General features: G+C 45.7%; 1 long non-coding RNA gene across 2 annotated transcripts; it reads right to left on the bottom strand.

The window, feature by feature from the left end:
* Positions 1-206: 206 nt before the first annotated feature.
* LOC146973774 (uncharacterized) lies at positions 207-21,583 on the bottom strand. 2 transcript variants are annotated; one of them, XR_015037780.1, is made up of 3 exons: positions 21,490-21,583; positions 16,835-16,969; positions 207-918 (listed from the first exon to the last, which is right to left on the bottom strand). It is a non-coding gene; the product is annotated as an uncharacterized LOC146973774 (long non-coding RNA). The 2 variants fall into 2 exon arrangements; XR_015037781.1 differs by having other exon boundaries at positions 21,183-21,498.
* Between the last annotated feature and the right edge of the window lie 1,599 nt (positions 21,584-23,182).

Genomic DNA, 23,182 nt, shown 5'->3' with positions numbered 1-23,182 from the left:
ACAAGAAATAGGTCGACATGAATGTAATGTGATACTGAACTGAAATGAAATGGCATTTTAATCAGGGTAGTACTTTAGCTACATCTTGTAGACACAGATATGTATGTGTGAGAAGTAAAATACTAATCAAACTCCTCTCAGAAATGAAGTGAACATATTTCCCTAAATGTTTCATCATTTGAACATTGATGTTACTCCACGTTACTCCACAGCCTGGGTCACTAGCACTTTAAGAAGTAAAATGTTGTCCTATTTGGTCAGATGAATAAGTCAAATGAATAATAATGAACCATTCACCAAACACTTGCTGTGGACAAACTAGCCGTGGTTTGTCTTAGTCATACTCAGTTGATGAGTCTCCAGACTTCCCACAACAATGGTGCGGCTCTGCAAACCTGGATATTAAACAGTGACGCACAATGACTACGAGGCCATGTGCGCAGAAACACTCTGGGTGATTTCATCAGGGCCCATGAGTTCATTATGACCAAATCAGAAGTGCCAACCCAGCAAAATGTTTGCAGAATGAGAGTCAGCTATAAACGGGACCCCACACCCTTTCCTCCCTCCGTGAGAAACTGAGGGGAGACATGGAGAACAGGCCTCCCCCCGTTTCTGCCCAAGGGTTCGAATCTAATTCAGACAAGATGTTGGATGTTCAACAGCCTCCTTTTCTCATTTGTGGTGCAGATCTAGATGAAAAGGTGGCGAGAGGCAGGAGCAGACCTCTCTGGAGGGGTTTCATTAGATATTACAATCTAAGCTTCCTCCAAGGCCAGGGTCAAAGATGGCTCCTATTTGCACCTTATTTCATGGCCAGGAAGATAATCGACCCACGCAGAGTCCATCTGGTTCACATGGAGGTCTTGTTTGGGAATGGCTTTTGTAGCACGCAATGCAGCCCAGCTTGCACAGACCCTAAATGAGAGATAAATAAGGATTGTGTCAAAAGAAACAAAGAAAGATTTTTTTTAATACAAAACAAATTCAACGTCATTATTATAACCAGATAAAATCGAAACTTAATTTCTCTCAGTTTAGTGGGTTCACATTTGCAGACGACAGCATGTGACAATCTTGTGAGTTTCCGGGCCCTGGCTATCAGTGAGTCTGTTGTCTTTGTACAGTCTTGCTGAGCGTGATAATGCCAATGTAACCTCCCCTTCTGTCCTCATGGTCTGCTCTGTGTCCTTCACAGGCGGTAATCAGATACAGTGGACTGATTGTGGAACAAACGACCCGGGGCAGTCCAGCTGCACAGGAGTAAGGGCTTCAACCCTTAAATGATGATGTCACAGCTCCCATGTGACAGGGCTCAGTTTCACTGTCAGATCAATTATTCACAGTGTTTAATTGGATCAGCTGAATCCAGATCGCTCCAGGGATCCATTTCCAGTAACAGCAGCTGCAAATAAACCCTGAGCCAGCACACAAGACATAAGGCTCCAGATCAATATCCGCAGACTACAGCACCGCTCTCTGATTTAAAAACTACCCAGATAACATGCAAGTTTACTTTACTGGAAACAAATAATCCACATGTTTGAGTATGACTTTCCTTATTTATATTAATCTGGCCTGCTCCACACTCCTGTAACACAGAGACGGGGAGTGGAGGTGATGATCTCAGAGCGTTGGGTGAAGGCCAACCTGTGATGATGCTGCATTCATTAATCACACAGTCATGTACAGTGGCGTTCACAGCCTCTTAGTCATCAGATATTCCCCTGGCCTCTGCTCCACTCCCACCTCCAACTCATTACAAGCCTCCCAGTCAAAGCTGGCCTTTGTGTGTGGGGTCAGAGTCGAGCAAGACAGTTCTACTCCCCCCATTAGTACTGGGTTTCAGGATACAGAGTATAGTGCAGAGAGCCTTCCATTCACAAGGCGAGGGATCAAAACACAAGGCCTATATCTCTGTGGAAAAGAAGAGAGAGCAGCTCATTCATTGCAGTAGTCACACATGCGAAGGTCTTGGGAAAGTTACTTTTCCAATTAAACACATTAAACAGTCATCTCTGTTTTCACACGCAAGCAAAGCCACAGAGTTTATCCTGTCTTTCTTCAAACGTTAACCATCTAACAAACTATTTATTCAGTGTGTATTTCACACTCGATTCAATCTTATCAATAAGTACACTGGAATATAAACAAGTTAGGTAAGTAATCCAGTGTACACACAGGTGAGTGATCATGTTAGTCACCGAAAGCCCATTTGCTGATTGAAAAGATTTATAAGACCCCTGGTTCCTATCATCATGAAATTACCCTGAAGGCATGAATACATCCCTTTCATTCCCCCCACGTACGCAGTCTTATGGCACCTATAGAGGCAGAACTCACAAAGTCCTGAGTGTCTTTTTGGCAGTCGCAGGTTTTCACATGTTCTTTGGTGAAAAGGTAACAAAAATGAGACGTGCTGTGACTCCATTCATGTCATATCCTTTAGCTGGAGAACATTACTTTCTTCATAGACCCGCCATCCACTCGCACCTCACTGCTCAGCCTCAGGCGTCTACAGAAATAGTCACAAATGAAGGCTTATTGCACTCATTGACCTTTAAAACACTGACAGGAGACGTTAGAAGAAATACAGCCAGACATCAACGTGTTTTCTAACTACTTTTTATATAACTGCAAATGTCGGGGTTCAAGAGGCTCCTTCAAATATTAACGCTGGCAGCAGTACAAGCTTTTTTCCAAATGGGAGCTAAATATGATTAAAAATCAATGGGAGTTTTGGATGGATCAGAGCGAGCACAGAGAGTGCTGATCAATGTTTCCCAGAGTCTAATTCTATTAATCATATGTGCTGAGGGAGTGAGGGTCGCCTCAGTACGTACAACCAGCAGCTGCAGGGCACAACGACCTTGTGACTAGTGACCTTTCCTCTGTTTCTATTCAACCTGAGGGGACATGCTGTGGAGACTCAGCTAATCGGCTTTGTTCACCACTCAACTGCAGCTCTAATAAGCCTATTGATCTGTATATACATTGATCCAGTATTCAGGCTGGAGCCGAGCTGGGTTAGCAGGTTGTGTGGGTAAATGGTAAATGGAGACAGTTTTGGATTTACCAAGCAGTCCTATGTAAGAACTAGTTTCTGGAACAAACGCCACCCTGTTCCAGCTGAGATGAAGAGGTGCTTTTGTGGTTGCCATGCTGGTGGTGCAAAGGTTAAAGGCCTGGAAGTGGAGATGAACTGGGTCCTTATTGCTGTCAGTCATCATGGTTAATGTCAACCCTCTGCCCATCAAGAGTGATGAGCCGGAGATATTTATGATGACTCAGAAAGTAGACATTTTTGCAAATCATAACAAGACGTGTGTACATCCCACCAACGGCTACTGCTGAAGTTCCATGTAAAGTTCTCCATGAAGAACTGACACAGGCCAAACATCCTGGTGGAGGCCATTCTGAACAACTCACATCATCCACTTCATGGCACCTTGATGGACCAGGAGAGCAGTGGTGGTGGACGGCTCCTCTCTCTTTGCTGCAGGACGAAGAACGAAGATCCTTTGTACCTTCAGCCATCAGGCTTTTTTAAATTCTTCTGCGAATGGTCGATGAGCTGACAGACAAAAGAATTTCCCTTTGGGGATTAATAAAGTAATTCGTATTCGTAACCCCACATACAGTGCCTTATAAGTGAGGATTTCTATCTGTGTCATTGCGCCTGTCTGTCTGTATTCCAGTGAGGACATCCCAGTAATTAACTGCTCACAGTGTATAGCTTTCAAATTATTGAAGATGCTGAGCATTGTAGGCGTGGGACAGTTTACATATTCAATATATGTATATGATGAAAGGGGCATTGTGTCAGGTCAGCAGAGACACCTCTCTGGAATTTACTGGCTGGCTGTGCAATAATAAAGCTGTGTGTGAAATGCTGTGTTTGTCAGAAGCTGGTGTTCATTCGTATTATGAAATATGTGCTAGTTTTGCACTTGACTCATCACAGTATGTGCTTAGTAAGTAAAGTGGGGAATTCTATACATTTTTAGCTATGCTAATGTGGCTTAATGTGGCTCTTGCATTGACATTTTTGCTTTACTGGAACAACAATTTGAAAAACTGCAACAATTATTGAATGGACTGGATAGAATATGGTGCAATATAGAGACGATGAGTCCTGCTGACTTTATTGAAATAATGAGTTTTCATCCAGCACCATCATCAAGGCTGACATTTGTGGTTTTGTGAATAGTCATGAAATGTTGTGCACAGTAAATTTAAGATATTGTGTCTGAGACCTGATGAGTTGATGTTTCCATCAGCCTCAGCTAAACTTTATGTTTAGAGCTAATCATGCATAGGACATGTTGGTGATGTCATTGTAATGTTAGCAAGTTAGCATTTAGCTTGTAGCTTCAAAATGCCTGAGCATGGCCTCAAAGAGCTGTTAGCATGGCTGTGAACCCTGAGTCTTTGTCATTCAGAAAACAGAGCAGAGGCCACAAAGAAAAGTTGTTCTCTGCTGGGCTGAGAGCATTGGTGAACTCATGACTAACGTTAAACATCACAAAATGCGCTGTCTATTTTTGACCACTTACATAAACATTGTCTGTTGTGCCCTGAGCCCTGAGAAATCTATTTCAAAAGCATCCTACCAGGAAAGTCAGTGTGTGTGCGTGTGTGTGTGTGTGTGTGAGTGGGCCGTAGTCAGTGCTGCACATAAATCCTAGGAGAGTCCTCAAAAACACAGTGAGTCAGAGACTGATTGGACGAGGAAATGAATTTCCTCGGAAAATCATCTCAGCAGAGCCACACCTTGTTTACTCACAGCCGTGCTCCCCTCCTGACTGGCACTCATAGGCAAGAAGATTACTGCCTCACTTACTGTAACTCAGTCATCATCATAGCTCTGATGTTAACAGCACTTCCCAGGAAAAAAAAAAAAAAAAGCACTCAACTCTTTCGTAACAAACATGACCTGACAGGAGAAAAGGCTGGGATAAGAGAGCGGGGGTAGTCAAAACTGACATTGGGTTAAATACATTCGTGTTGCAGAAATGAATTAGGGCAAAAAGGGAGCTCAAATGGAACAGACAGGCCTCGGTTCCTCCAGGCCGTTTATGAAACTGGCCTTTACAGTGAAGTGATTCTCCATTCTGATGTTTTCATGAAACATTTCTATTTCTGGACTATCCTCCGCTCACCCTCACTCAGCGAGCGCACAAGCATCAGAACATACTCAGCACACTGGACATCACTGCAAGGGTTATTGTGGATGGCAGATGTAGTCATTCAAACATGCATAGTGCATAAGAGAGTGTTCCTCCGATAACCCTAACCCTCACACATGAACATGCATGCGTGCACAAAGTGAAAGTACAGCGCGGTGCAGTGGAGGCGCACTCTACTCCGATCAGACGGAGCGAGGGAAACGCTTTCTGCTAAAGCAGACATCCTTTATATCTTGTATATTCATTGTTCATGCACACACGCCCTGGAACACAGTACAGTCCTTTTCCTGGAGCTCACATGAAATTAGTGTTGAGTAACAGCATTGCGTAACTCTTCTTTGTTTTCTCTGGGACCGATGTGGAAACTGTACTGAACAAAAAGTCATACAACAGCTATGTCTAATTTCCACTCCCATCTCCCACAAAGCACAACAAATCCCACCTCCTCATGCTGATGAACCCCCCCTCCCACACACATACACACACACACTCTCTCTCTCTCTCTCTTGGCCCCGTGGCAACAAATATTTCATGTTCGCCTTCCCTTACAGAGTGAGATCACCAGTCTGTGTGTGTATGTGTTGCAAATATTCTCAGCTCCCCCAGCCAAGTCTGCCCTGCCCCCGTCAGACAGCAAAACGCTTGCATGTGTCATTTTTGGCCCGGAGGGTTGACGAACGAAAAGTAACAGTTGGTGTGCATGTGTGCGTTTGTCTGCTTGTGCCAACATGTTTTCTGTTTCTCTTATTTGTGGATGTGTGTGAGTCTGGTATGCTTTGTGTTTTCTGGATAGCGAATCTCCAAGTGCTCTCTCTCACCGCCGCCTCTGAGCTGGGTCAGAGGTCACGGCGCATATTGTCCCAATATGGAAACGGCTCTTCCAGCTCTGCGGCACAAAGGCTGGACACACTGAGCTCTTTGTCACGATCGCCAAAGACCCCAGTCAGGTCAACAACACAGCCTCCAAAACCAATTAACAAAGGATTTTTCATTTGTGTCCCACATACGCACAAAAAAGAAAGCATTTCCTACACCAGCTGCAGTGTAAACAAAATACCAGAACATTTCCCTCTTTTGTCTGTAATCTTTAAAATGGCATCAGAACCATCTGGCTCAGCTCTCGCTGTTATGAGAGGACGGAGAGAGGAAGAGATGGAGTTGCTAGGAAGTGGGTGGGTGGGGAGAGGCGAAAAGGGATGGAAATGGAGGGAGAGCCACAGAGGAGGAGGGGTATCTACTGTAAAATCCTGTTATGCAACCCCTTTTCTGTGGCTGGCGTATTGCATCTGTTAAAAAACGAAGGAGAAAAACAGCTTCGCAATTAGCGCTCGGTGTCCTGAGGGTCCTGGTCTCCCCCAATCACATCGCTCTGTCCTTCTCTCCCCAGTGTGCGTGTTGCTAAGCAGATGATGTGACTCAGGAACACACACACACACACACACACACACACACACACACCGCTCTTCTTATGGTGTCAGCCTGGAGCAGACGCACTGATAGCAATGCTCTGACTCTGCCTGCATGCGCGCTGATGTTTACTGGAACAGACCAGTCTCACAAATTAAACCAAGCTGGGTTGTTGTTTTCTCTGCCTCGGCTGCTCCCACGAGTGCTGTGAGAGTCGGAGATTTGGACGAAGCTTTAAGCTCTTTTTTTTTTCCCTCTCTCCTTATATTTTGGGCACAGTCAAGGTTTACAGCAACTTAGGGTGTGGTCTCCGTACACGGGTGCTTCCTCTGTGGTGAGTGGGGTGTTTATGGGTCTGGCCCTGTTTCCTGACTCTCAGATAAGGACCACCCACCAAGGCCTCATCACTCCAAATCCGTCAGCAGTTAATGATCCCTGGGGAGGCTCCAACATTCTTATAGTGCAGCACTGATGTAATTACTCAGCATTTATCAAAGTCTCCTGAAACACGATCACTACGAAATCATAAACAGTAATATATAATGGGAGAGAAGTGTTTCCTTTTGCTCGACAGCCTGTTAACATACCATTTTATATACTGTGATAGCGGTTTTCATAAATACAACATGTGTCCCCCCAGGGCGTGCTGTTAAGGGGGGGGCAAAATATGTCAGGTTCAAACAACCCAGCTGAGGCAAGGCCTTTTATCTCCATTGTTCCACTAATTGTTATAGAGTTCTTTTCAGAGGTTAATCCGAGCTGAAACTAGGCGGGTGTGTAATCTGAGCCTGAAAAGAGTGGATGTTGAGGTTGTTCAATTAGGTCAGGCAGCACTGAAATGATGCCTTGCAGAAGCACTCAATGCTCTATCTGCTGGAGGTATAAAAAGAAAGAGGACGCAGTGGCTGTATTTCATTGTTCCACATGGCCACGGCTAATGGTCTCCATCCCTAGTGTGAATGGAAGGTATTTGTGCGAGAGTGTGATGCATTATTTAAGAGTAAACACGGTGGAGACAGAGAGGCCCAGCGGTGGTGGGGCAGTATTGATTGTGACAGGCCAGAGGAGACATGCACACCTCTCTTAAGTGTCTGGGGCTTCTCACAATGCCCCCACAAATCAACTTTTATTGCTCTGGCTTTGGAGTCTCCACCGTCAGCAGCCTATCAGGCAAAGCAGCTTAGCAGAGATAGCCTGCGGCAGTCCCACAGTGGGCCTTAACGCTATCAATCGATCATTCATCACTAGTCCCTAAGAAACAAAAACAAGCAGCCAAAAGACGACCAGGGGAGGGAGGCAGCTGAACTGGACTGTGTCACACAGCTCTTGGCCGGGTGGAAAAACCCTGTCAGGTTTTATTTGGGAACAGTCCACGGCCTGTTCTGCACAGCAGAAATTGAAACATTTGAGGAGGAGAGGGAGAAGAAAAGTAATGAGAAAAACTTTCTGAAAGAGGTCGAATGAAATGTGGCCCCCCGGTACCCTCCTCTCCTCTGTGCTCCCTCCCTCCTCCAGCCCTCCTGCACATTCCTCTCCCCTCAGCAGATCTGGCATGCCCCACAGGAGGCGGCGGCAGCAGCAGCACAGCAATCTTTTCAAAAGGGCGGATTTGAGCGGCCGCCAGGGCAGCTGGCCAACTATTTCTCATTTGGAGCTGGCCTGGAGATGACCCTCCTGTTGGAGCCCCACTCTCAGGAAAAACAAAAACGCCAGCACCGAGTAAGGGAGCGCCTTGGCAACACTGAAGAGCCAGGAACAGACTAGCAAAAGGAAAACAGGGAAACCGCAGGCCTGCTCTTAGGAACATCTGCACCGCCTTCCTGTGTTAAAAGAAAAAAAATTAAACTTAATACTGTCTGCATGAGCCCGAGGGACTTAACAAAAACATGGGAGGGCTGCGTTTCATTCTGTTTTTTTCTTGGAACTCTGTCTGCATGTCTTTTTTTCCCTTTGTCCATTTCCCTCTCTGTCTAACAATTTCCCGAGCCCAACAACCCCCCGCCCCCCCGTCCTCTCTTCCCTCTCCACAGCCCTGCACTGAGCCCTGGCCTCTTGCACTTTCAGTGGAAGCCCACCCTTGGCTTGGGAGGAGCTGGTCTGGGTCCCTGTTATGCTTGCTCAATGATGGATGGACGGGAAAGTTAAGAATCCAAGTCCAGCATTCCTGCTTTTACAGTGGGGAGAGCGGGCGGAGGGAGAAAGGGGGGGAAATTCCTGAGTGTCTTTGTAATCACTATATGTTTGACAGCAACTGCACTGACCTTGATCCAAACTTGCGGTCAACCCCCAGACAAGAGTGCCCAGTAATTATCTGGGTGTTTCTTGCAAAACTAACAGAAAAAAGGCAGCTTCCAGAAAAAGTGAAAGAGAGAGAGAGAAAAGCACAGGACATGTGGAAATGTTTGGAGGCTTAAGGGCTTTGTGAGTCAGACCTAAGACATCAAATTCCACATGCTGGGTTCAGATATCGTGTCTGTATGCAATGTTTACTGCCACACTCAGCCCTCGCTTGGCCACTGGGCCAATAAGACAGCTCTGTGGCCAACATTAGGGGGGAGCAGGGAACAACAACAAAGAAAGGCCTTATGTTTTCCCTCTAAAACCCGTCTCTCACCCCCCCTCCCACCCCCCACACACATACACTCCACAAAAAAAAAAAAAAAAACACAACGCTCCAGTAAAAACTCATCACACATCTGCCAGATCCGCTGAGGCCTGCCTCCAATTATCCGCCCACCACGCTGGAATCCCAGGAAGGCTCTGTCCGGCAGAGCGTTTGATGTTGCCACGCAACATTTGACAGAGAACAGGGCGGCTTTGAAAATCAGAGTGTAAACTTGCCTGCCAAGTTTGACGTGAAGAAAGAGGGGATAGCGGCGGTGGAGGGTGGATGGCGTTGGGGGTTGGAGCTGGGCTGTGGAGGGGGGTAGACAAGGAAAATGCCACTAGATGGAAAGCAGCTGCTGAGGACTGGGAAACATTGCTTTAAATGGGCCCAAATGTGGCAGAGCCCTACTAAACCTCAGCCAAGTGGTCAGCATCCATCCTTCTGGGGATTTTTTGCTGATGTGTACAGAAGAGAAGCTAAAAAACATGTTTGATTTTTTTTTTTTCTGTCAGGCTCCTCAGATTGGTTTGATGTGAACGTTTATAAAAAGCAGCAGGAAAATCTGTGAAAAAGCGCAGCTGACGACCAGAGTCAATACGACCAATTTTGTGCACTGAGTTTATTTCTTTTGGCTACGCATGTGTAATGATCGACATCACTGGGCAATTTCTCATAATAGGGTTTTATCAACAAGATGCTAGTCATTTCTGTTACTGACAGAGAAGCTGGACCAGTTCCCTCTGAATCATCTTTCACGATAATTATCGGTTGAGAGCACAATGATGAACGTAACGTGAAACCACAGCTGTACGCTGTGAACCTCCTGAGGCAAATGAGGTCACTGCAGCTCCAAGTTGTTATGAAGTCTTTCCCCATTACAGTATCAACACGGCGATCTGGAGAGGTGACACCTGGGAGGCATGACTGTCATGAGAAGCAGCGGCTGCGCTCCACTTAATGACCCGACCACACCTCCGACACAAAGGAAAGCAAGTACAGTAGAGGAGCTGCATTCTTTCCCACGATTACTGGTAGAGCGAGGTAAGGTGAGCCGGATTAGTTGCAACGCAAACGCAAACGTGCACACACACAGCCCCACGCCCAACCTCAACCTTTCACTGCCACTGGATTCGAATGTCAGGCCTTTTAATAACGCCCACATTAACTTTCGATTCGTACCATAACTGAAGTTATACACAGACACACCTGTTCACCACAGTGTTTAAAGAGTAAACATTGCTGCCGGCAGATAATGTATGTCTCACCTGTGATGACCTGAATTTCACTGGCAACAAACAAATGAGGATTACATGAGTCAACTTCCCAACGTTCAAACAAACACGCTCAGCAAGAATTCTGTACTCTGCTTTGCATGATCACCTGCGGCCATGACGTGGAGGTTTGTAGTTTATTCTGGCTGCTGCTGAAATAAAAAGGTCTCGAGGTGTGCGACTACATAACATTGCTCCTATCTAAGCTGTAGCATGATATTCGCTGATAATAAGGCCAGGTCGGGTGACATGGTGTAAGAATATCATTCATGACTTGCACAAAAAAGCTAATGGAAACCGAGCCACGACACACACCCACTGTTGTCTCCTGCTGGATAGGGGCAGTGGTGATACATGACGATCCCCTGACTCTTTGTCTCGCTCCATTTAAGCTGCAGATAGTGTTACACACTCTCTTCCGGACCAGAAAAGATCACGTTGTCCTCTTTGACGTGCTGGGCCGCATTATCTGTTCAAACGGGTCCGATTCACCAGCGCTCACACAGGCATTGGCCTGTTCCACGGAGACGGCACGTATAACGCAGGCAACATGTGACTCACATGGTGACATGCTGAATACATTAACGCGGAGTGTAACGCAAGGAAGTGGGCTCGGAAACAGTAGGCCTCTTTTTCCAGAGGCTGGAAGAGTAGTGATGTAGGGCTGCAACTAATTATTGTCAGTATTGAGCCATTGCTTTGTCTATAAAGAGCCTAAAGTGACAACTTGAGATTTGTTGTTTTGGCTGAGCTACAGTTTATATATTCAATCTACAATGATTTAAAACATAGAAAAGCACAAAATAGTCACATTTTACAAGCTGGAACCAGCAGCTATTTGGTACTTTTGCTGAAAAAGTGACTCAAGCAATGGATTATTATGAATTGTTAAAATGCTGATTAACTCTCTGTTGAGTGAGCAATTGATTAATCAGCAGATTGTCGCTGCTCTGTAATGATGTATCATAGGCTATTTGCTTGATGGTTAAAATGAGATAATGTCTCACACTGCAGCTCTCTACCAAGGCTACATCCTCTCAGTGGTGGATACAAAATGGCGGAGGCAATTTGTGCATCGTGAGGGGCTTTCTCTTTGCTGAAAAGGGAAATAAATAAATAAAGAAGTAAGCAAATCATGTTTGAAAGGATTTACCCAAAGGGCATCAGCTGACTGTCTACAGCTGCTTTTGGCTCTTCGAGTGGTCTCCATGGCAACAGTCCTTCCAAATCTGGCCACTGCCAGCCTCGCTCCATCATAACAACAAATCCCATTGATGCGTCTCTGGAATGTGTTGGCCTGTTTCTAGGGGAAACCTGAGGCCATTTGTGCAGCTGCTCAGCGCCGAGTGAATGTACAGTTTCAGTGTTGACTCGCTGCTCGCTGTGCTGAACGTAAACCACACAGAAAACACACAAAGGTGAGGCTGACAGAGCTACTGGCACATTTGAAAAGCCCAGAAAACCTTAGAAAATGGTGTCTTTTAAAGACTCCACTCGGTCTGCTGTCCTTCAGTCGCAGGTTTTAATCGCCGCTCTTCAATCATTTACAGCGCTGAGCGTAGACTTTAGCACCCCCGCATAAATCACATCCTACAAGATAATGTTTGAAGATGAAATGTGTATTTAAGCCTGTGCATGTTGTCACTATTGGCTTTTCTGAGGGCTTAAAAGCTATTTAGCACCAATCCAGCTGCATCTCAATCATTTGACACTAAGCTTTTCACTCATTAAGATTTAATTGCTGTTGTCAAGCAACTGGCACATCATTAGTCAAAAATTAATTACTTCTCTGTGTAAAGCAGCCTCTCAATAATAAGTCAGTGTGTAAATAAAGACCAAAGGGGGCCTTGAAGTCAGACTAGTCAGGGCGAGGTACACACTGTGGCTCTACAAACAGATGAGTGAAAAATTAGTGAGCCTAATGAGAGAAAACACCAAAGTAATACAAAGCTGGGTTCTTTGAGACTGTGACACGCAGTCATGAAAACCACCACTCTGTTGCTCCATTTGCATGCGAGCCACATGACTGATGCTGAGGTGAATGTGTGTCACTAGGATTCCCGTGGGGAGCGATGAAGTCAATCCTGTGTCGAGGAGTTTATTTATGGTGTGTGGAGCTTAGCAATGAGTCTGTCTGCTTACGTGAGAGACGGACAGAGAGCTGATATGGCGGCCCTCGGCTCGCTCTAAAAGCACCTCTGGAAACTTAAGTTGTAATATTGAGTTACTTTAATCAGCTACTTCATGCTATTGATCTTACCTCCCTCACTGGCTGCTGGAGCAGTGAATGGATGTGTAGAGAACAGTATGGCCTTTGTGTGAAGCTCCCCCCTTCCCCCAACCTGACCGCCCTCCATCCGCCGCGGCTAGTAACCCAATCTTCGAAGTCACGAGCTCCCCTCCTCCTACCCCCTCGGAGCAGGTAACAAGACCAGCTGTTGCCATGGTTACAAGCCACAACCAGTCTCAAGATGGGGGAGAGGGAGGGAGGAGGAGGAGGAGGGGGAGGGCAGGGCAGGCCAGGTTCCAATCACAAGGACAACTCAATCACACCTCGGCATCAGCTCGGCTCTGCACCGGCAATCTCTCACCCTGCGCAACATTTCTGCAGCACAAGATTTAATCATCCGGCCGCCATTCTTCCAAACGCCGTGCACCGGGGGGAAAGGGAGAAACACCTGACTGTGGCTCTGAATAGCACCATTAACAGCCTGTAGTGGAGACCAAAGCCTCCGCCACAGACCAGTTACTGTGAGTCAGCTCGAGTGGTGCACAGGCCATCTGGCTGCTAACTCACTAGCGATGCTATCAGCCAGAAAAAGAAAAATATGTAAAGGGCGTCATAACATGATGACTACGCAGCAGTTTCACAAGATACTGGCTCATCACTTCTTCTTGGTATGTTTATCTATGTTTAGTCTTCCTCTTCCAAATGTGCTGATATTTCCTATATCTATATCATTCAAGTGAACCAAGAAGGATACACAGTCAAATTAGCATATAATCATTTAATAAATGGTTTATAATATATGCTGGCCCTGACAGCTAAACTCACTACAACTTGCAAAACAGAAAAACAACAACAACAACAACTGAACAACAACAGAAGCGTTTCCAAGTGACACAAATTAGGTTAAGAACCAGGCTGAGGCACACATTTAACTTCAAACGTGACAAAGCATAGAACAACAAGTGTATCCCAGATGGGTTGATCACACTTCTGTCTTCTGTCTGTCAACTTACAGCATGTTTTGTTATTTGCGTGACTTGTGTGTATTTGCAGCACATGTTGATGAAGATGTTCTCAGAACCTTCTTGTGTTTTGTCTGTTTTTCATGTGTTTTAGGCTATTAAGTTGCAGCGTGTTAAGCTTTCATGGTCAGCATAGTAGCACATGGGTTACTCTGGGAAATAAATGAAGTGGGAACATAAAGAGCCAGGTAAGAGTGTGATCAGACCTCTGCCTAGCTCAAAGATAGGAAGACGGCCTTGGATTAATTTTAATTTTAATTCAGTTTATTTGATAGGGACAATGCAGGTTAATGAGGTACAACTACAGTTTAGTTGATTCCATGGAAATGAATAGGCCACAAAAAGGAGTTATCCCTCTCTCTGTAGGCTAGTCGATGGTATGATCACACGATCTGCTTTAAGGTGTAGGTGATGGGTCCCACACCCTAAACCTTTGTGTCCCAAAAAACTGTAGCTAAGGGAACGACACCTTTAACATACTGCTAACTGCATGGATACAGCTACATTACCCAGTGTTACCAAACACTGTAGGCTACATATTTTCAGACAAACACTTCCAGATCAAAGTCTAAGATATATCAACTCAAAACTGCATTATACAGTGTAATTAACTATTTATTAAGTGCTTATATTTTGCTCGTAAATGTTAAATGAAGGGAAAATAAATCCACATGTAGTATTGATAGCAGTTCCCTCTGGATTAGCTGTGTCTGTCCAACCAGTCATCTAACTGTGTCAGGCTGTTGCCATGGCAACTGGGAGAGCGAGCCAGCTTTGAACTGTGCTGCCTCCATAAGATTACAGTGACTCCTACCAGTCGTATGGATTCCTCATCACCGCCACAGTCTGGGATGAGAGCACATGTGCCTGTGTAGGCGACCTATAGCTAGTGTGTCATTAAGCAGGTGGGGATGTATAAATTCCTATCAGCTAATTCCCCGGGTGTTTATAATTCATCGTATAGTCTTGGCTGCCACATCTGCCATCCACCTACAGCCAGCAGGCCTCCCCCAGATGTTACAGCCTCCTTAACATTTCATAATAAAATATCATAGGAAAGAAAGAGATGAGGTATCATGAAAAATTAATCAGCCCTAAGATGTCGCCCTTTTGATTATAATTTATTCATCACAAAATTAGCATCAGTTAATTAACATGGGTAACATACCTCCATCAATCCTAATAACAACAATACCGTGGATTCTCTTTGATATGTAAAACCACTGGAAATGCTTTGTCCTGAACATGAAAGACATTTAGACAGCAAAATAATAAATTCCTCATAATGCTTGTCTCATCAGTATTATCATTATTCTTGTGAATAAGTAGCTCGAACAGTCTCTTGCCGACTTGTATGAGGGATGAATCACTTCCATTCCCAACCCACGCTTCCTCATGCATAAATTCTCATTTGTTCCTGCATTAGGGTCACTCTGCAGTAATTGTTTGTTTTACTTCTGATGATTGAATAACAACCTTGCGGCGGTGCCATGCTGTGTTTACCACATGTTGCTATGGTTCATGGACTCCTTTAATTGGATTTTGTTGTTTCCTGGGAAACAAGGTAACCCACTGTATTGCTCAGCAACCTTACCAATTTACCCTGTGTGTGCTAAGATGCACTCTGATGGGTGTGTATTTCAGACTCGTCTAGCTGATCTTAAATGTAAGTAAATGAAGCACTGGAGTGCAGAAAATCAAAATTTAGAAGGGGAAATGGAGCTCAATATTTGTGGCACAGAGCTGCACATTCACCGCTGCTCCCGTGTATTTTAAATTTAGCTGTGCAGTGGATGAATTCATGCAAAAGCATGGGGTGAGTGTTTGTGTGCAGGGAGACAGCAGAGTGCTGTGTCCATGTGAACTGATGGGTGAATCATTACGAAGATAACACACAAGCTGTTAGCTTTTTGCTGGCGATGGCCGGGGCAGAGAGAGAGAAAGCGCTGCGACGAGTGGCATGTAATTACCATGGCTCACTGCCTCGCCTCGACCCCCAGGAGCTGGACACTCTCACGCAGCCCTCCACATAAACATCTGCAACAAATAGCAACAACAACACTACAACGTCCTTGAGGTTGTCACTCGGGCTGTGAGCGGTCCTCTATCAGAGGCTTCCAGACCCCTTCGTCCACTCGATGCCTGAGTGACTAATCGCTTTAGTGGGGCAGGGACCAGCGAAGCCCAGGGGCACGGGGTAAAACTACTGCTTCACTGCGGTTACTTGAATTTGAGGGTTGAAAACACAAGGATAGTGTGGGAACGTGAGTGACAGGGAGACTCTGAGAAATGAAGGGTTGGCTGGAGGACGGGGGAGATGAGTAGGATATGAAAGGAGGGACTGTTGGGGTGTGCCAGCAGCATATCAACACCCATCTGAGTGCAGGAGGTGATATCTGGCCATGTAGGCGCTCGCTTCCTCCCTGTTTTTTTTTCTTCTCTCTTCTCTTTTCCAATAGTGTGCAGGTGCCTCGAGTCGAAATTTGTGAATTCATCTAAGGAAAGAAACAAGAGCCTGTGCACACTGTGAATGATGCAGGATGAACGCCATGCAAAATTGATGCCGCTGCCTGCAAACTCCTCAATTATATAAGTTTTGCCTGCATGTATAAATCTATTAATGTGTCTGCAGCGCTCTGTTTACAGCTCTATGTGCATGTGTGGATGTCTCACGGCTCTAGCACAGCTGGTGTTTTGAGAGATGAAGAGGAGTCTGTCTCTCCCCTTTATCTGATATAGAAGATGATTGGAATATTAATGGACTACGCACAGCACAGCACAGCACAGCACAAGCAATGCCCAGGCAGATTTATTCAGCAATCAAGAGGATGTGATGAAGCAAAGAGTGAGTGTGAATAAAGTCAAACAGTGTTGTCAGTGATGTTCAGACTGGTAAAACTGAGTTTGGTGTTTCTATCGGAGAATCTTTTCACAGCTTTTTCCTCGTCTTAGAAGAAAAGCACCAAACGAGAAACCCCACTTTATGCTATTCGAAGATTGTTTTTGACCTCAGTGGAAACATAAAAACAAAAAAAAGTGCATAATGAAGGGTTGAGGGTTGAGGCAGGAACAGAAATAGTTGCTCTTCAAAGGCCTCATTTCATCACCTGTTCGTTTATCATATGCCGCCTCCATCATCTCTCGGCGCCGCATGCTCACTGCTCCAAGTTGTACGAGAACTGCCAGCCCGCCGGTATCAATCATCCCCTCTCCGACACTCCAGTCATCCCTGTGAACCCACCCTGCATGGAAACATGATGGGCGAGAAGATTAAATGAAGGGGGATGAAAGAGTGAAACCTTAAAACGAGCAGACACGGACAAGGCACCACTGACACGGATAGCAGGGTAAAACGTCGCCGCACTGCGTTTCCTCCATGACTGAACACATAACATATTGTTACAAAGGCATCTGCTTCTACTTCCTTTGTTTCATTCTTTTGCCTCACAAATTGTTCAACACGTGCACACCCAAGCTATCCACACACAGGAGGCGGATACACGGTGGATGTGATCGTGCTCACACAGCCTCCTGTACATATTGTGTTAGTGTGCCTGGATCCTCTGGGTTTCTTTAGCCATGTTTTCTCATCCTTTTCATTCCTAACAGGAAAATTTATGAACGCAATCATGTCACAAGTTCTGCAGATGAAAGATTCTTACTCCCATGAGTGTTTTTACCATCACAACTGTCTCCTCATCCTGCCGCATCATTGCCGGCAAGTGACCACTAACAGCGCGAGCTGAGAAAACAAACTGGGGAACATATATTCAGGAGAATTCATTTGGGGACTTTCTGGAAAATATCTTTCAAGCGAGTGAGCCCACCATTCTCATATTCACAGCGCAGACTTTATCAAGTTAGTTTTTGAAGTGCACTTGTTCAATTTCATAGCACCAATCATTATCATCAGTTCATTTTACTTGACAAGTCCAGCTTCATGTGTAACGTTGGTAAGTGAGCTCTTGTCATGGGGTATTTTTAGCAATGACAGACAGTGACCGCTTCGGAACATTAACAGCTGTGAAATGATACTGAATGGCGGCATTTAACCATAACACAGTTTTAAGCTGCAGATTGACAGCATAGTGTCCCTGTAGGTGTGTGTATGTGTGTGTATGTGTGTGTGTGGTGTAGAGTCAGCCAGCTTCAGTGATGCTAGCCACTGCATTGGTCTTTGCTGGAGCCGGGCCAATGTGATTTCACAGCGCTAAGCCTTGTAAGATAAGATGGGGGACATCAGACCCTGACCAGCTCAAATGAATGGGATGTCACTTCTGCTTAGAACCACAAACCTTGTCCTCTACACCGGTGAGCATATGTGTGTGTGTGTGCGTGTGTGTAGACTCTAAACAGAGAGGACATATCCAATCCTAAGGAAAGGCAGGGTTCCACTGTCCATACCCTGGCTTGTGAAATGTAATAAGATCCCCCCACCCTGACTCCCCACCGCCGTACTGGGAGAGAGAGCCAGGACATCTGCTCAATGATAGCTGATTTTTAATCTGGTCTGGGTAATTGCCTTGAAACAATGGTGCTGCAAGAGTCCTGCAGGATTTCCGTGTGTAGCCTCCGGCAGCGGGCACAGGAACAGGTGGGTTCCCGAGCTCTTTGGCCTTCACAATCCGGGCACTTGCGATTTTATTTTTCCACAAACAGATATTTACACATAAAATAGGTGCAGCGTGAACCTGGCAGAAGTGTAATTAGTCGTGTCCGTGATGCCAGCGTAACCTCAGTCTGCCCACAGATCATCTAAAGGTTACCCTCCTCAGATGAGGTTGAAAGGTTGTTTATTTCAGACTGTGGGCTGGGGGTGTTGCTATGGCAACCTTTCATGGGTCTGGCACTGGTGGGCGCTAGGGCGGAGCTTGGCGTCAGCCTGAGAGGCAGCAGGCACACAGGTGCCCCGGCCCGAGCAGCTGCCTCCCCTGTCAGATAAAGAGTGGCTTGTTGTTTTCTCCCTTTTCCCCCCAACACGCACGTCAATCTCCCTCGCCCTTTTCACTTCTCTGTCTCCTCTCTCTTCTCTTCCCCTTTTTTCTCCTTGGCCTTTGATCAGGGATTGGATTTGCTGGTAGAATGACAGAGGCAGGAAGTGCTCGGAGGGACAGGAGGGGCTATGGGGGGCCCCAGGGCCGGAGCCAGGGCCGTCCACAGTGCTCTCTGTTTCCCTGAGCCTGCATCATCCCTGGCCCGGCCTGGCCCCGCAGTCACAGAGCCTGGCTTTCAGCCTTGACTCTCATCATGGTCTATCTGTCAGACTGGCCCAGTCACAACAGCCTAGGCCCACTGATCAGAGGGGTTGGGTGGGCGGGTTGAGGGGGTGGAAGTTGAACGGCTGCAGATTGAAGTCCTGCCTGGATACAGCCCAGGGCACAATGGCATCATGTATTTATCCACAAATCACAAAGATGACCTTCTCCGTGGCCTCAGGCAGGGTCATGACCTCTGACCCCTTCAATTCTGCCCAGTAAGATCAAGGATTTTCACTTCACTTCTCCTACATTTTGTTCAACGCTCTCATCTAACTAAAAATATCTGCTGGCTTCTCAAAAACAACAAGAAAACCTCTAAATGAGGTACCTACAGGGATTACACCTCACTTTAATGAGCAGTAGCCGTTTTCAAAATACTCACCGGCCATTTCTCAGACCTGTTGAGAGCTTCGAGCAAAATATACTACAATTAGCACAAGTGGAGAGAAACACCCTCAGCAGTCTGTCTAAACAATGTTCACTGGGGTAAACAGGAATCTGAAAATGAGCAGCTAACCTGGTGCTATCTTAAGCTACATAGAGCCACGCTAGCACGTACAGTACAGTAAACCTAAAAAGGTGCACTGTGTCTTCCTCTGTCCCAAATTTTATTAAAGGGACAGTCTTACATTTGGAGATTCCTTGCCAAGTTAGAAAGAAGAGTCTTGTGTCTGTACTTTCTTTTAAGTTGAAACACTGGAGCCACTGTTCAAGCTGTCGTCACCTTACAGAATGTCTAATGTAGTATGTCTGCATGTTTTTGTAATTGCTTCTCAGACCTATAAATGTAGGTGTATGAGAGCGTACTGTAACACCAAGCTGCTTGTTCAGCTTGTGCACATCACAGTGCATGTGGATGAGAGGCGGCTGACCTATACACAAACTTTCTGGTTGGACAGCGGGGGGTGCAACGGCACCTGAGACGCCTGAGATCTCCCGCAACGCCCTGCCCTCCCTCCACTGTTTACTGACCAGCTTATCCTGTTTATTTGATTCAATTACAATACACACTCTGTGACTGATCTGTTTAACGTGGCCCTCGGCCAGGGAAAATAGTCATGTTCCCTGTGATTCCAAGAAACCTGGCATAGTGGTCATGGAGGCCATGATGATGACATGTCAACGCAAGGCTAACACAGCACAGCCCTTATAGTCACAACTCAGCACAAACCGTAGCCTTGACAGTTTGCACAGGCTGTACTCACATATGCTTTCACTGATTCAAGCCCATAAGAGATAATTGCCAGAACATAACTGGCGGATTAAGATGAAACACGTGAATAAATGAGCGACCCACAGGACGGTAATGTTCGACCGTACAGCCTCACTTTGTCTAATTCTAAATTCATTTGAGCTTCTGGCAGCAACACCGTCTCTGTTTCTTCTCCCTTCCTCTGAGAGAGGGTAAAGTTCAGTTGATCTCGCCTCAAATCGCTCCAAATATCTTTGGAGCCACTTCAAAATAAGCATGAAGCGTTCCTGCCCCAGCATTGTAAAAATCTAAGGCAGCTGTTTTATGCTTCTACGGCTTATCTTCCCCATGTAAAGACATCTCCGGGCTCGCAGCAAACACAATAGCCAGCTGTGGCCAAGTTGAGATAAAAAGCAGAAATTTAAGCTCACGCAATTACTTTTCTGTCCTCTGAAAAACGCTCTCCAACAGAGAGAGGAGAGAACACTTTAGTTTATAGGAACGTAACACTATAACTGTGCAGTAATTTCTTTGGCAGCAGCCTGGGCAGGCTTGTTTCTGAGAGCCATCTAGCTGCTGAGGGATTACAAGCTGTTCAAAGCCTCTGAAGGTATGTGGGTTTGGACGGCTGATGTTTTTCCACAGCAGTAAATGGTATTGCAGTTAATTCTGTATTTTGGCACCGATCAGCAGCTGGAAAACAACTTCTCTGTGCCAGAAGCTGTTTATTATTGCAGAGAGCTTTTACCCAAAATGGCCATTCAGCTACTGTGGTGTCCATGTTGTTCTGACCTGGTTGCATAGTAACCAAGCAAAGAACGTGGCAGACTGCAGGATAAACATGAGGCTCACATATGCATCCCCGCACACATGTTATTACAGTGTAAAAACAGGGCAGCTCACATTTGAGGAAGTGTGAACCGTCGCAAACAGAACAAGGGAGGGATATGACATTATCTTTAGCTAGACACTGACACAGCATTTTTCCAGTGCAGTCATACATACATGAATATCCCAGGCTGCATATTAAGTAGACCACAGTTATTATCTTACAGTGTGATGCAGCTTTTTTCACTCTCTCCTATTTGGAGCGACTGAGATTTGATTGTATTTTTAGCTGCATCCACCGTGCAGGGTTTTTGTTTGGTTTTTTTTGCTCCCCCCCTTGCACAAGAAACAAAAGCAAAAACTGTCTCCTGATATAGATCCAAATCACCATCAAAGTAGGAAAACAACAAGGTGGAAAAATAGCAGGAATGCACACATAATAGTGGAGCAAGGAGTCCCAGGAAAGGGTTAACAGTGGACTCACAGCTTTCATTTCCTCTTCTGTTCCATCTGAACAAACAAGGCGGGTGACCTGACAGAGCACAGAAGGGGCGGGGCGGGGTGGAGGGAGGGAGAGAGGGATGGTGGTGGTGGAGGAGGAAGAGGCGGAGGGGGCAGGGGGAGTGGGGGGTGCGGGGGGGTTGCCGTGACTGGAATATAACCAAAGAGGTGGGGGTGGGGGGCAGGACGAGCGCACCACGTGATGGTGAAAAGCCTGCAGGCTGCTGTGCTGGGAAAGGCAGACAGAGACATCCCCCCATATTGACGCTGCCGTTTCACCACAACAACAGTTCTGGGAAATGGCCGCCGTCTGTACTGTATAGCTGCTATTTACATGGGACTGATTTAGCCCACTTATCGCTTTCATCATCAGCTACCACGGCCGCTCTGACCCTCTGGCTTCACTCCTCCCATTGATTCCATCCCCACTTTCTCTTTTTTTTTCTCCCCCAGGTTGCAGTCATACCGGTTTTATCCGGCATGAATGAAAGCAAAAGCATTAAAATACTGAACAAATAACAAAAATATGAAAGGTGAGATAAACACGAAGCAATTGCTGCAGGGTTAACAAAGGAAAAAAAAGGAGAGAGAGAGAAAAAATGCAGCGGTGCTCGGGGATATGATGGGGGGAGAGAGTACAGTCTGGACCAGAAGCACTGGAGACATGAGTCATGGCGAGCAATCTCCCAGGGGGCTTGTTGGTGCAGTCTATAAATGGAAATAGCAGAAAAACAGTGGCTTCCCTCGCCCACCCAGGACTAGGTTATGCCTTATTAGAATTTGATGGCTTATGACAGCGGCGGCTTTGTTTAGCCCCAGCTTGAACTTCACTATCTTTTTTCTTTCTTGACCTGGCAAACGCCACGGAAAAATGAATGTAAATGAATATATACAAAGTAAGCTGCTTAGTGTCAGAAAAATCGTTCTGCCATGCGAGAGTGTCTCACTGAAAACAGGTCATGGAGTGTTTTTAACTGGAAACTCTTGGTGGAAGTACTTGCCTTATTTCTTTCCCTTTTTTTCCGCAGTAAATGCAGCCTATATCTGTTAAAATAAGTTGATGACTGACATGAACTAGTTAACTTGGCTCCCTGGTTTCCCCTTGGCTACCCTGCTGTGGAGCTGGCCTAGATCAAACATTGCCAGATATCTGGGACAACCTCCGGAAAAAAAAAACCGTCTCGTTAAGTGACCAAAGGGGAAGCATTACCTTGAAAAATATACAGGATGTGTTCTTAAATCTGCAAGGATTCATATGAAGAGAAGAAAAGTAACTAAATACATTTTCCATTTTCTGTTACTTTAACATGTCAGAGAGGAATATAATACTCTGAACTTCTCCACACTTGCTTATCACTACATTTACTTTAACACTGGATGATGTTAGGAAATACAATACACTGTTGAACATTAAACCGATGGCTCCCAATCCTTCTGGCTTGTGTGTGGCTGTGGCTCCTTTTTAATCTATCACTGTCGTTTATTTCCCATTTTACTTTTGGCCCATGATGGTTTCACATGTCTGAGCGGTAAGCATAGAGGCCTTTTTCCTTTGAACTTCTCAGATTGCTTGGTTGAGATAACTGTTTGAAACCCAAACAGATAAAAACGAGCCAAAAAATCTGTGTTACAGAATGTTTTTTTTCTCCATGAATCATCTCACAGCCCCTCAGATT

The sequence above is a fragment of the Trachurus japonicus genome, chromosome 15 (assembly GCF_045865225.1).
Source record: "Trachurus japonicus isolate A0001 chromosome 15, Traja_1.0".
In the NCBI taxonomy this organism is placed as follows: Eukaryota; Metazoa; Chordata; class Actinopteri; order Carangiformes; family Carangidae; genus Trachurus; species Trachurus japonicus.
Note: the sequence above shows the minus strand (reverse complement) of the source record. Positions and strands in the feature narration are given on the sequence as shown.